Raw genomic sequence first — 15,448 nt, 5'->3', positions numbered from 1 at the left:
AAAACTAATTTTTACAAGATGGTTGGTGAAAAATTCTGTCATCACTCAGATAAGTCAATGCTTGTTTGTACACATGTTAATTATTTTGCTTTCAATAAGTTGATGAATTGAGAAGAACATGTCAACTTTTGTTGAAACAATTGACAAGACAGAATGTAAATTAGATATTTAATTATTCCTTCTCACAAACATTTCTAATGAGAAGTAGGACACCTTAAAACTTCACCTTAAAAAGTATTCTTTTTTGAAAAACATTAGCTAAATATCAATATTCTGTTCTATTTACATATTTACTGAGCTTGTCAAAGTATTCAGCTTTTTATTGAAAATATTTTACTTCCAATTACCTGGTAAAGCTGGATAAGTAAAACGAACTAAAGGAAAAACTCCTGTCCTTTTTTCAAAAATCACCAATGTGCAGTATTAAATGTGTCATTCAATTCATGGCTCTGACGCCCTTGTCTAACCCCTGGGCTCTAGGCAGCTGCTTCTGGTCACCTTTTGGTTAATCCTTCTCTGCTGCCAATGTCAAAGCAAACCTAATGGGTGAGTCTTAAAGGGATTCTATAGTGTTAGGAATGCAAAGTTGAATCCCTTACACTATAGTGCAGTCTGGTCATCCCTCCCTTGAGTCCCCCATGCACCTGATTCCAGCTCTACCATAAGCCTCATTGCCTCATTGTTTTCCTATAGGGATTTCACTGACGCTTGATGTCCTCATGCAGGGCTTGAGGACATCAAGTGTCATTTTAGGGACCAAGAGTCCAGTAAATGTCCTGAAGCTCCTTTAGTGGCTGTCTGGTAGACAGTCACTGGAGGCAGTTTAAGTACTGCAATGTAAACATTGCTCTAAAACTGCAATTTGTTACGTTGCATGACTAAGGGACACAGCACCCAGGCTACTCCAATGAGATGAAGTGATCTGGGTGCCTATAGTGTCCCTTTAAGCTAATGTACATTTAAAACCTAATTCAATGACCATGACTTGAGTGATTTTAAATGCAAACATCTCTCAGACAAGTGTAGGGTTTAACCTGTTAGAATAGGACTCACCATACATAACCAGTATACATAACGTTGGTTTGCCATGTTTCTATTTTGGTTGTTTTTACTGTAATCCATGCAGCCGCCTGAGAATGATACATGTTTGAGTGCAGGGATAAAATGGAATGTGGATATATACATAGAATGTCTATACATATTGTGGATTTAGTGGATTTAGCCATTCCAACTGCTGACAGGTGTATATAATCAAACTCACAGGCAAAGGATCACTTTATACAAACATTTGCATTAGGAAATATCTTACTGCAGAGCTCATTAAATTTGAGTGGAGTACTGTCATGGGATGCCATCTATTCTACAATTCAGTTCATCAAATGTGTGCTCTTATAGAAATGTCACTTGCAAGCCCTGTTATTGTGAAGTGAGAATGACTAGAGGTAACAACAGCTTAGCTGTGAAGTAGGTAGACGTACAAGTCACAGACAACTGTACCGCCAAGTGCTGAGGAATGGCAGTGTTTACATTGTGCAATTGTTATTTATATAGCGCCAACATATTCTGCAGTGCTTTACCATTACAGAAAGAGGATATTTAAAGCTAAAGAAGGCCCCGCTAATCTATGGGGTTTTGACATAGGCAGCTATACTTGTATATTTTTAGATAAAAAGAAAATAGGCACTCGCTATAATAGAAAAAGTAATAAAAGCAGCCATAAATCCTACATGTAATCCCATGCCTTGTGAGCAACAAACAAAATAAAAAGCAAAGAGAATAAACTGTACCCACTTAATTACATATCTTAGTGGAATATAACATGCACAGATACATACATACATTCTAGGAATATTCCAAAACTAATGGAGAAAGTGCATAGAATATAAAATAAAAGCACTAATACAAATTATAGGGCCTATAAATATACAATGTATGAAAGTATATAAAACCCCCATTTCTCTATAAAGAGCTAATCCGAGCTCAGGATGACAGCAGCACAGATGGCATGATCCCCGGTTTTAGATACATCGAGCAAAGGCTATTTCCATACTGATATCCTGCTCAATGATTGTATGTGGAGGGGACGAGCTTTCTATACCCACCACAACATGTATACATAGCATTCCCTGTATATTTAATTATCTCTTGCATATATTGCACTATTGGGAGTTTCTCTTTATCTTTTTGCTGTATTTTGAGATCATCTCAATCAAGTGTGCTGCAATATATCCGAAGACGGGGAATATACCCCATTAAGACGGGGATTATACCGTCTGACCTGATGTCACCCTGAGCTTGTGTTTGCTCTTTACAGAGTAAGTGCATCTTTGGCATGTTTTACATCATTCCAGACATTGTATATTCATACTGCCTTATGATTTGTACTATTTAATCATCTTGGAATTTATGAATTTACCTTTGCATGTTATATTGCATTGAGGTATTTTATTAAATAGACATGGCTTATCAACTTTGTTTGGTTTTTATATATTGTTAATGTCTTGCCCAGGTGGTCTGACCAAGATTTTAATGCTTAGTCATTTTATTTTTGGAGATGCAAAAGTGAATTCATAAAATTCTTTAACTCACGGCATGAGACCATCAGTTTTAAAGTGCATATTGAGGATAAGAGTGTACAATTCCTTAATGCAACCAAAATCGTTGAATGGAATGCATTTAAGGCAGACACTTATTCTAAATATATTGACAGCAGCAATCTACTGTTCACAGGTACAATTCTCCATAATGCACTCAAGGCCAAATAATGCTTATTTATGTGTATCGTCAGTGACCCTAAATGATGACAGCAGGATGCAGCAAGTAAATATAAAATAGGATGCTGGTACGAATAAAACCTTAGATCGATCATTGGGTAGATCCTTGCAGTTCTGTTGGCAGACTGAAGGTAACAATGACCATGCTTTCTATTAGGACATTACCATATGTTAAAACAACATTTCTTGCAAGTGTATCCTGCTGGTATTAGGCTGAGGATAACTAAAAAGAACAGTTAAATTTTTAGTTGATGATAGTTGAACTGTAAACATTTTACAGCTCAGCTATTTTTTCAGCTCAAATATTTTAGTCTAAATTATAGTTCCCTTGTCAACGATTTACAAGTTGCACTTTATTAAATAACTTCATATATGTTTAGTATTAACCTCTCAAATTAGAGCATACCAAATTAGAGCATACAGTATATGTGTTTAATGGGCAATGATTTCTGATGAGTCACAAAACAGTAAGTTTCACAATTCTCACAAATATAATCATGCTTAGAAGTTACATTTTCAGTTGTTATTTCCATTTATGAGAATTATTTTACATACATTTTTGAGAACAGTGAGAAATTCTGAGCCATTTATTAAAACTGTTTAACCCCTTAAGCACACATGACATGTGTGGCATGTCATGATTCCCTTTTATTCCAGAAGTTTGGAATAAGGGGTTAAATTTGTGTGAGTTATCGTTCATAAAGACTACCATGGGCACAGGCAGCTCCCAGCTGTAAAATGTTTACATGCTATCTGCTCGAAGCCTCCATGGGCTGGTGGGGAGATCAAAGATTTGCTTCACCGGCCCACAGCAGCATGGAGGGAGGCAGGAGAGGACCTGAGGAGCTCTAGCCAGCAACTCCGTCGGGTTCCTTTTGCGAGATCTGAGCATTGCCGCAGCTCAGGTCTTGCGAGAGCTAACTACACAGGCTAGAGTTCACTCTCCACTGGACCACCAGGGATGGCACATGGCAGCAAGGTACCTTGCCCTTGACTCCACGCATCTCTAGTTCGTTTCATGTAGTTCCTGGGTTCATGCTGTCTGAATCTCTACTTCTGGACATTTGCACACCTGTTCCTGGTTCCCTGATGATTGGCTGAGACTCCCTATTTAAACCCCGCTAGGCTGGTTCTTGTTGTCAGATCGTGTTTCCTGTTCCTGTTTGGTTTTACTGGCATTCATCTGACTCCTGGTTTTGATCCCCTGCTCGTCTACTGTTTTCGCCTGATTGCCGCCTGTCCTGACTTCTGATTCTGTTACTGACTACTCATCTGGATATCCCTTGTCTGTACTGCGTTCCCTTGGGGATTTATGTCTTGAGTCCCCTCGGCCTGTGTCGAATTGCAAAGGGTGCTTTAACTCTGCGTACCGAACTCCCACTCCAGGTAAGATCCTTCCTTGACAATACATACATACATACATATACACACGGCGTGTTATTGTGCTTTAGGGTGCACACCCAAATGCAATAGGCTGCACACGCCTATGAAGACTACACTATTTTATCTTCAGATATCACTGGAATCACCTATGACATAATAGATTTACGGTGACTACTTTACTGCCCAACACATGGTCTGGTACATGTGAATACAAATGTCTATATAGTTATACCACATTGATGAGCACGTTAGGCTGTTTGTTAATTAAAACAGAAATGATTTTGACAGATGAAACAGAGCAATTCTAACAAAATTTGTTCGTAAAGTTGATGCCCACGCTATGCACACATAATTCTGCTGAGCTCTCTAAACTTAGTATCTAACAGAATCACGGTTTTCAGTGGGGAAAATAGGCTACGACTGATTCACCCCAAAGCAAGGTTCATTAATCAACTGAATCACGGCTTGCACCAGGGAAGCAACCCACAATGAAAACGGCAACATGCTACATAAAAAAAAAAATCATATATATATATATATATATATCATATTGTAGGCAGAATAAAATAGTCCGGGGCATTGCATTTGGGAATTGAAGTCAGCGTAGATCATCCCATGACAAGCTTAACATGTTTTATGAGAAGAAATCTAAATTATCCTCACTCAAAACAGAACAGAGAGACTGCTTAAAATGTGGATATAGTCTGGATAATGATAGAAAGCTATAAACAGTAGTACAATCTATCTAGGAACCAAAATAAGTAGATGAGTCAGGGTGAATACTAAAGCAAATTTGCTTTTCTCTGACTGAAAATGAGCTCAAAATAATCCCTATAGTAAAGGCTTTATTTGAAGTGGCCAAGCAAAGTGACATTCTAAGGGTTAATTTTAGTCTGATTAGCAATGTAAAAGGAGATTGACTATTTCCTATAGTGGATGTTCATTCCGGTTTGTGAACAGCATATACCAGGTAATTATATCTTGGTATGGTAATGTCTCTAAACAGCACTTAAAAGACTAGCTGAAAGGTTATGCAGCATAGAGATAAGATAAAGCCTCTCTCCCTGTTAATTTTGCTAGACAGTCAGAAGTAGAAAAGAGAAAGGTGAAATTAAGTGCTATAAATATTATTCCATGCTAAGATGTGCATGGTATAATGCACCAACGTGAAAATGTGTGCCCTGTGAGTGGAAAGTTGCCTGACGCGTGTTTCAGTGCACTGCGTGTGCACCTTCATCAGGGGTAAAAGATACACTGACTCTGTATCAACTTTTAAACTTTTAGCTCCACGTGAGGTCCATGGCCGGCAACCAATTCAATGGTGCCGTGTGGTTGTGATTAAGCGGTTTCAGCTTTCTTTACTTGATTGTAGGACAGCCATTCTTAACCAGCCATTAGTGATAGGTTACTGACCTTGACGGTCATATGTAATTGGGTTAGTGATTATTGTTGTACAAATGGTACAATGAATCTCCCATTAGATTTAATTATATTGTCTGGAGTTAATTTTCATTATGAATATCATTATTAATGTGCAGTCTTGATGATTGAGAAAGCACTGCTTAAGCAAGGAATAAACATTTTTTTTTTATGTCATCTAAATCAATGTCATCAGTATCTGTTTTAAATATTCATTTATTCCATTCAGTCATTTAAACCTCTTCTTATCATCTTCGTTATAATTTGTGTTTCAGTCTGTGCTTATATAGATCAGAAAGATCTTGAGCTGAGCCTTATTAATGATTAACTCCTTTGTTGATTTATGCTTAGAGATGTACATGTAGCTAAAATATCTAACAGAGATAATTAACCATGGCACTGCCGGTATTGAGTGCCGTTATGCCATATGTTCTTATTAAGCTGTAGTTCGTTGTACATCGTGATCATAGCGTTGCATACTTTTACTGTGTAACGGATCGCCTGGCACCCCGACCGGGTACCTCCGTTAATGGATGCTCCTAGTGCTTCCTGAGGACTCCAAGCACTCTGGCAGACACCACAATCACCGAATCCGAGAAACCTTTAAATTCTCCCAAGCATATGAATGCTGTAGACCATTGAATAGGAACCATACGAATAGGCTTGTACTCCTAGCAGTCAACTGGAACAGCATACAATAAATCCTTCCCCCAATAATGAGACGACACATCACTTTGAGGGTAAAACAGGAACTCTGGACTGGCTCATCCAGCCTGGCTTTTATTTCCAACTCACACATACAGGCCACACCCAGGGGGAGGCATAAAAGAACCAATGACATAGATGTTACCTCCCACACATCCCCTCCCCTTAGTGTGACACATAATCCCATTATGCATACAGTGTAAAATATACTTTTACACAACTTTCATAACTTTAAAACCATACATCACATTCACATAAAAATACATATCCACAATCAATCCATTCAGGGGAACAACATATTAAAAAATGGCATGAATCCGACCAGGGGTTCAAAAGTTACTAAAAGTATATTTTGTTCCTTTCTGGCTGGCAGAAAAACATCCCCACAATGCACCCTGGTTTCCTCCCTTCTGCCCTGGAGTTAATTGGAGAAGTAATCCAATTACCCAGGACTAAAGGCAGACTCCATTAACCACATGGTTGCAAAACAACATAAAACACTTTAAAATATATAAAGTCACATTTACACATAACACACAGACATTTCACCTATCCCCAGATAGCTGGGATCTGCACGCACAAAACTACCGAATAGCGCGCAGATCCTACTCACACAGTACAATTGCCATGGAGCTAAAGTCTTTCCCATAGTCTTTCATTATATGAATAGGCTCCATGGTATGGCTATCTGGGGTATCACATTCCCATAAAGTCTGGTCCATAGTCCAAAGGCAAGAGGCGGGCAATCAGCCCCCTCCAAGGACACGTGGCGAGGTCGGTTTCGCCACACTTCTCCCCTTTACCCCCCAGACTAACAGGGTACTTGACCTCCTGCCGGTCAGTGCCCTTGTTAGTCCAGCAGCCCACCCACAAGACAGAAACAGCAGAGCAGCCCACCCACAATAAACAGTTACTACACCTGGGTGAGGGAGAATCTTGTCCAGGTTCAGGTGCCTCACCACGGCTGTGTGGGGGACTGGTAGGCTGCCTTGGTAGGTTGCTGAGGGGGCAGAGACCAGCGGTACTCTGTCCTGTTGCCAGCACTACCACGGGAGTAGTCTGGTTGGAGCCTGGTTGCTGGAGACCGACTGTCTCTCCTTTAAATACACCGCTCTGCTGCTGGAGACAGACTGTCTCCCCTTTGGCTAAACAGCCCTGTTGTGGGGGGGCAGGACCGACCGTCCCTACCCCCTGTGCTGGAAGTGCAGAGACCACGGTCCCATCTGCACAGGTGTGGGGCTTACAGTCTCCCCCTGGTACATTAAGCTGCCGCTGGGGAGAGGTGGTAACCAGCTCCTCTCCCATTAGAACACTCTGCCGCTGGGGAATGGAGACTGGGCTCTCTATTCCCTGTACATTAATGATCCGCCGCTGGGGAGAGGTGGTAACAATCTCCTCTCCCATGCATACTTCCCGTCTCTGCAGAGGGAGACCGACTGTCTCTCCTCCCAGCACAGAGTCCTGCTGTGGGGAAAAGGGGGCTGGGCTCTCCATTCCCTGCTGGATACTCTGCCGCTGGGGAATGGAGACTGGGCTCCCAATCCCCAACAAATCACACTGCCGCTGGGGAGGGAGGACGGCCCCTTCAGCTCCCTGTAACTTGGGCGCAGAGACCACGGTCCCATCTGCGCTGGTGTGGGGCTTACTGTCTCCCCTTGGTGTGCTAAGCTGCCGCTGGGGAGAGGGGGTAACAAACTCCTCTCCCTTACACACTTTCAGCCGCTGGGGAGCAGGGCTGACCCTCTGTACTCCCTGTAGGCAGGGCGCAGAGACCACGGTCCCATCTGCGCTGGTGAGGGGCTTACTGTCTCCCCTTGGTGAGCTGCGCTGCCGCTGGGGAGAAGGAATAACAAACTCCTCTCCCTTACACACCTTCAGCCGCTGGGGAGAGGGGATAACAGGCTCCTCTCCCTGCACCGTAGACTGCCGCTGGGGAGCAAGAACGGCACCTTCAGCTCCCTGTAACGCACACGGCCGCTGGGGATCTGGGCCGACTGCCCAGCATCCCTGTAGGGCCGGTAGAGAGACCGCAGTCCCATCTCCACCTGCCATCTGTGGGTCTTCCCAGGACCAATCCGTGAGGCCCCGCAACATTTGTGAGTAAGGGCCCGGTGGAGAGACCTTGGTCCCATCTCTACCTGCCTGTTGTGGTTCCTCACAGGACCAGTCTATGAGGACCCCCACTTCGGGTTCCTCCCGCCGCCTCAGGGAAAGACGGCTAACCTCCTCGGATGCAGCCTCTACTCGGCTGCTGTACCGCTCCTGCTGCTGAGCATACTTCCTCTCTTTTGCCAACCGGAATTCTCGGTCCAGCCTTGTGTTTCGCTCAGCCATGACCTGGTTCCAGATCACCCGGCGTGTCTCCATGGGTATATCATCCCCATACTCGGCCACTCGCTGCCTCACCTCGGCCAGCCAATCATCTCCAGAGCCAGAACCTTCCATACTTGTCTGCTCCCAGGGGCGCTGCACGACTGCTAGCGTTGCCCTCAATTTGTAAATCCAAACAGTGTCTCTGAGCTGCTTTACCTCACACTAGGACGCCATCCCACCGCTGCCACCAATGTAACGGATCGCCTGGCACCCCGACCGGGTACCTCCGTTAATGGATGCTCCTAGTGCTTCCTGAGGACTCCAAGCACTCTGGCAGACACCACAATCACCGAATCCGAGAAACCTTTAAATTCTCCCAAGCATATGAATGCTGTAGACCATTGAATAGGAACCATACGAATAGGCTTGTACTCCTAGCAGTCAACTGGAACAGCATACAATAAATCCTTCCCCCAATAATGAGACGACACATCACTTTGAGGGTAAAACAGGAACTCTGGACTGGCTCATCCAGCCTGGCTTTTATTTCCAACTCACACATACAGGCCACACCCAGGGGGAGGCATAAAAGAACCAATGACATAGATGTTACCTCCCACACATCCCCTCCCCTTAGTGTGACACATAATCCCATTATGCATACAGTGTAAAATATACTTTTACACAACTTTCATAACTTTAAAACCATACATCACATTCACATAAAAATACATATCCACAATCAATCCATTCAGGGGAACAACATATTAAAAAATGGCATGAATCCGACCAGGGGTTCAAAAGTTACTAAAAGTATATTTTGTTCCTTTCTGGCTGGCAGAAAAACATCCCCACAATGCACCCTGGTTTCCTCCCTTCTGCCCTGGAGTTAATTGGAGAAGTAATCCAATTACCCAGGACTAAAGGCAGACTCCATTAACCACATGGTTGCAAAACAACATAAAACACTTTAAAATACATAAAGTCACATTTACACATAACGCACAGACATTTCACCTATCCCCAGATAGCTGGGATCTGCACGCACAAAACTACCGAATAGCGCGCAGATCCTACTCACACAGTACAATTGCCATGGAGCTAAAGTCTTTCCCATAGTCTTTCATTATATGAATAGGCTCCATGGTATGGCTATCTGGGGTATCACATTCCCATAAAGTCTGGTCCATAGTCCAAAGGCAAGAGGCGGGCAATCAGCCCCCTCCAAGGACACGTGGCGAGGTCGGTTTCGCCACATACTGTACTGTAAGATATGATTTGTTTAGTATATTCAGATTTTGTAATCAGTAGTTATTAATTATCGATGTTATAATGGGACTAACATGTTTATGGATTTGATATAAGACTACCGAAGTGTACTAATATGGATATGAAATATCCAAAAATAAAAAAATAATAGATACAGGATTAAAAGATAATAAGTTAATTACTTGTTTGGATCTTTTCATTGTAATATTAATTAGCCACTTGTATCATCCTAAGAGTACACCGTTTCAGTTGTAAGTAGATGCTGCTTATATTGAGCTTATGAGTTAAGTTTCTCATATGATGATAAATGTACATTTGATCATATTGTATTATTGTCCTAAATCATTTTAGCCCTTTATTGTCCTATTAAGTATATTTAATTGCTGATAGCCAAAAGATCTTAACAGGAGCTTTATTGGAAGCTGTGTTGTATCAGATAGATATTCTGAAATATGATCTATTGCGATGCCACCAGAGGGGGTTAAGATGCAGTTTACATTTGCACAGCCGGTATGAGGTACTATGTTTTATGTTTTTATTTTTTCTGACTGCAATTTTTTTGTAGTATGTTGCAATTTTGCCACGTGCTAACTGTGATGCTGCTGGATACTTACAGGTTTTATTTACTAAAGTGAGAAGTCAAGGTGAACGCAATGTGAATTTCAAATTTATAGTCAAAATAGCCAAACTTGAAAAATTTCCCAAGTCAGGTATGTTTTCAGTTTGGTTATTTTGGCCCTAAATGTGAAATTCATTTTGAATTTGCCTTGAATTTACACTTTATTGAATAACCCTGTAAGTTACTTAATGAACCCTACATTGGGGTGGCTCAGCTAAAATCTATCTACGCATCCGCCCCTTTCTTGCACCAGATACTACCAAGGAGCTTGTCCATGCTCTAGTAATTACTGTAACCCTCTCCTGATTGGTCTTCCCAAAAGCCGTACTGCACCCCTACAGTCTGTAATGAACGCTGCTGCTAGACTGATTTTCCTCTCTAGTCATTTCTCTCACACCTCACCCTCTGCCAGTCCTTACATTGGCTTCCTGTATGCTATAGGAGTCAATTCAAGGTACTAACACACCTATAAAGCACTGAACAACTCTAGCCCCTCTTATATCTCCTCACAGATCCATAGGTATGTCCCTTCTCGGTCTCTCCGCTCTGCCCGTGACCACCTCCTGTCCGTTGTCCACACCCGTACGGCCAACTCACGCTTGCAGGACGTCTCGCGGGCGGCTCCCTTCCTATGAAATAGCCTGCCTACTGCCATCAGACTCTCCCCTAGTCTTGCATCTTTTAAGAAGTGCCTTAAAACCCAGGGGTTAGTCTAGAGCCTCCAAGACTAACCCCTACCTCACATACCTGTCTCTTGCCCTCTCCTAAAGGGCAGCCCACCTTATTTGATTGCAAATTCCTGTACTAATGTGTTTTGCACCCCACCTCCTATAGAATGTAAGCTCGATTGAGCAGGGTCCTCTTCAACCTATTGTTCCTGTTAGTTTTCTTGTAATTGTCCTATTTATAGTTAAATCCCCTCTCATAATATTGTAAAGCGCTTTGGAACTAGTTGGCGCTATATAAATGGCAATAATAATAATAATGTCAGGTCATTTTCAGTCTATCTCTAATGGTAGCAGTTGCTTGAGAAGTGCCAATGGCAGACTTATTGAATTCTGGTAAATGTCGCTTCAGGGATGACTTTGGCAAAGGATACGGAAAGATTCTGTAGTATAGATGGTCATAGACCTGTCTGATTAAACATTCAGCTTATTAGTGTGTTTATTTTAACATATCCTCCTACGATATACCATTGCCTTCCAACTCTAGTAAAAAAACTGAAGCCAATGAATTAGCAAGTTTCACTTCCTCATTACAAAAAAAAAATATATAACATGCCACAGTGCCTGAATAGCCACAGACAAAATAAAAAAAATGGCGTAGGATTCAAACAGACAAGTCACCACAGAATACCCACTAATATAAAATAATATAAAATACAAAAAAATATTTAAGATAATCACACTCACAAAAAGTTACATTTGTCAATGTTCCCTAATGCCAAGTGTATTATAAAGGAGCAAAAACAGGTTATTTTTTGCAAGGAATTTTTTTTGTTTGTTTCGCATAAACCCGTGAGACACCAATTTAAAGCAAAACATCTAGGTCTGATTAGACCTTGTTATAATAGCCTAACCAATAGTATTGTCAATAACAGTGTAATGACACAGAGAAATATTTTACAAGCAAATAATGCCCACTGTTATAAACAAGCAGACCAACAGTAAAGCCTGTAATAGCTAAACAATAATAAAAAAAAAGAAAATCACAATTACTGCTATGTGTGAATCAATGTTCCATACCTTTAGTTGTAGTAAATTCTTAGCAGTACGGTAGTCCACATTTTTCTTGGCATAAACATTTCGTGTTATATATAGCTCAACTATAAGGTGCCATAGAGAGCTGCTTAAATTAATATTTACAGAGGGAAAAAATACTACATCGTTTTACTAATAAAATGTATATTTAAAAGCCCAGGGCATCATAAAATGCTTCTAACAGATCCTGCCCAGCTCGTGAATAAATGAACCCTCAATTCCTCAAAATGTAGGTACATGTACTACAAAGTGGACCTGAGAGGGGACTAGTTAGCAGTCCCAGACTCCTCCCCTGTGCCTGAGAGATAATTGAGTCAGGAACTGAACTAACCCAATTATTTCCAGACATAAAAAACCCACAATTCACAGACATCCCCAAAATACCTTATAAACACATAAAAACACTGCAAAAGTTACATCCCCTGATAGCCTGGGTTACCAACATAACCAAAAATCACCCAGATCAGTTCAGGGGTTCGGGAATTTCCTGGAAGTTTTAAATTGACAGACCGCAAACGAGGCTTTTGCCCAAAACAGTTCCATAAAATCAGGGCTAGGTCGGTAGTTTAAAACCAAACAAACTACTGAACATAGTCAATATTCTTACCCTGGAGCTTGTTTCCCTTGTTCGTGGGAATGTTTCCACTAAACAGTGTCTTCCTAAGTGTTGTAGAACCGTACGCAGGTGATGCTGGAAGTCCAGCAGTGTTCGGGAGTTTCTGTGTCCCTTTTCAGTTCCATGAACTCAACAATCAAATACAGCTGCCTACGTTCATGCGAACAAGATGGCTGCCACCTCGTGTCCATAGGACATGCGGCCACCTCGACGAACATTTAGAACACTGCGGTGGAAATTGCTACAAAGTAGCAATTAGGCTTAACAAGCTCCCGGGTGGTCTCCAGTTCATGCGGCTGTTCGGTTCCCGAACCATAGAGTCCAAATACACAAACTGAGACTTTTACAGTGCATATTACAGGGCCCATAATCTGTGGGCAGGAGGCTGGCAAGCAGGCTCCTCCAAGAGCTCGTGGCAAGCTCACGTGGACAGTGGTGTTTGTCACAGCAATATATGGCTCCCACTAGATATTTTGTCATGACTGCTTGAGGCTCCCAGTCTGGCTACTCTTGCGGACTTCTATGACCTATAACGGCCTGGTGGGACAGTGTCACAAAGGTACTGCTACTAACATGTGCAGTCATTGGAGCCATCAGAGCCAGGGAACAGCACTCTCTAGATACATCTCAGCCGCCATCAAAGCCAGCCGGGCAGCAAGTCACTGTACAAGTCCCTTCATTTGAAGAATCACAGGTTCATTTTTTCACAGACTGGGTGCTATAATTTGATTAACAGAGTTCCAGGCTGTCTAAGTCACGTGTGCTGTGAATGCAAAGGGAGAGTTTAAGCTAAAATGCTGCACATAGACATTACTTGCTCCAAGACCACTTCTAAAAGCAAAAGTGGTCATCTAGGTTGGAGTAACCTTTATACAGGTAGAGGAGAATGAAGAGAAGCTTCACGACTCAACAAAAAAAAGCACATAGGGTATACTAAAACATATAATTTTAAAAAGGCCAATTTCAAGATGTTAAAGGGAGCTTTACAATACATTGATTGGCATAAACTCTTTAGCGAAAAGAACACTGAGGATAAATGGAAAATCTTCCAACAAATATTAGAAAGGTACATTTCTCAGTATGTACCTTTGGGTAATAAATATAAAATAAACAAATTGAAGCCAATGTGACTTTGTGGGAAAGTGAATCAACAAATTAAAACCAAAAAAAGGGCATTCAAAGCCTTTAAATCGGACAAATCAGAGGTATCCTATAAAAGATATAAGGAAGCCAATAATGTGTGCAAAAAGGCGATTAGATTTGCTAAACTTCAAAATGCAAAAATTATAGCCAAATAGAGAGAAACCAACCCCAAAGCGTTTTTTAAGTACATAAAGTCTAAAAAAATAAATAAATGGAAGTGTAGGTACACGAAAAACCGTGACGGGGGTGTTAAATAACTATTTCTCCTCTGTATATATTAAGGAAGAACCTATGGCAATAGATAGAAAAAGGATTGCTGCAAAAAAACATGCAGAAAAATTGTAACTGACTAAATCAAGACAAGGTGCAGCAGCAACTAAAAAAAGTAATATAAACAAAACTCCAGGGCCTGACAGTAGTCATCCACGAGTACTTAAGGAACTAAGTGTGGAAATAAGAGAATCTCTGTCTTTAATCTTTCAAGATTCTTTTATTTCAGGAAGTGTTCCGTGGGATTTAGAGGAAGGCGGATGTGGTTCCTATATTCAAAAAGGGTTTCAAATTCCTTGCCTGGAAATTATAGTCCTGTGAGCCTAACTTCTGTAGCTGGGAAAGTTTTCGAAAGGTTATTAAGGGATAATATTCAAGAATTCCATGCAGTGGATGTGATATATTTGGATTTTGCCAAGGAGTTTGATACAGCTCCAAACAACAGATCTGACCAAAGTATCAAACGATGTACTCAACGCAAAATCTCATGTTCACTACTCTATCTTAATTCTTCTTGACCTTTCCGCTGCTTTTGTTGATTAGTGATGTACCGAACTGTCCGCCGGCGAACAGTTCCCGGCGAAATTAGCGTGTTCGCGTTCGCCGCGGCGGGCGGACACATGCGCAGTTCGATCCGCCCCCTATTCGTCATCATTGGGCAAACTTTGACCCTGTGCCTCTCGGTCAGCAGACACATTCCAGCCAATCAGCAGCACTCCCTCCCTTCCACACCCTCCAACCTCCCTCCCAGCATCCATTTTCGATTCATTCGGAAGATGCATGCTTAGTGAGAGGAGGGAAAGTTTAGCTGCTGCTGATTAGATAAGGAAATTGATAGCTAGGCTAGGGTATTCAGTGTCCACTACAATCCTGAAGGACTCATCTGATCTCTGCTGTAAGGACAGCACCCCAAAAAGCCCTTTTTAGGGCTATAACATCAGGCTGCTTTTTTTTTTTTTTTCCTGTGTAATGTAATTGCAGGTGCCTGCCTGCCAGCTTCTGTGTGAGGTTCACATTGGATACTGTGCCTACTTGCCCAGTGCCACCACTCATATCTGTTTTAACAATAGGTTAAGCTTTACATTTAAAATAAATATTTTTTTTTCACTGTAATAGAAGAGCAGTTGCCTGCCTGCCAGCTTCTGTGTGAGGTTCACATTGGATACTGTGCCCACTT

Source organism: Pelobates fuscus, chromosome 2 (assembly GCF_036172605.1).
Source record: "Pelobates fuscus isolate aPelFus1 chromosome 2, aPelFus1.pri, whole genome shotgun sequence".
NCBI lineage: Eukaryota > Metazoa > Chordata > Amphibia > Anura > Pelobatidae > Pelobates > Pelobates fuscus.
The sequence above is the reverse complement of the archived record's forward strand: the minus strand, read 5'-3'. Positions refer to the sequence as shown.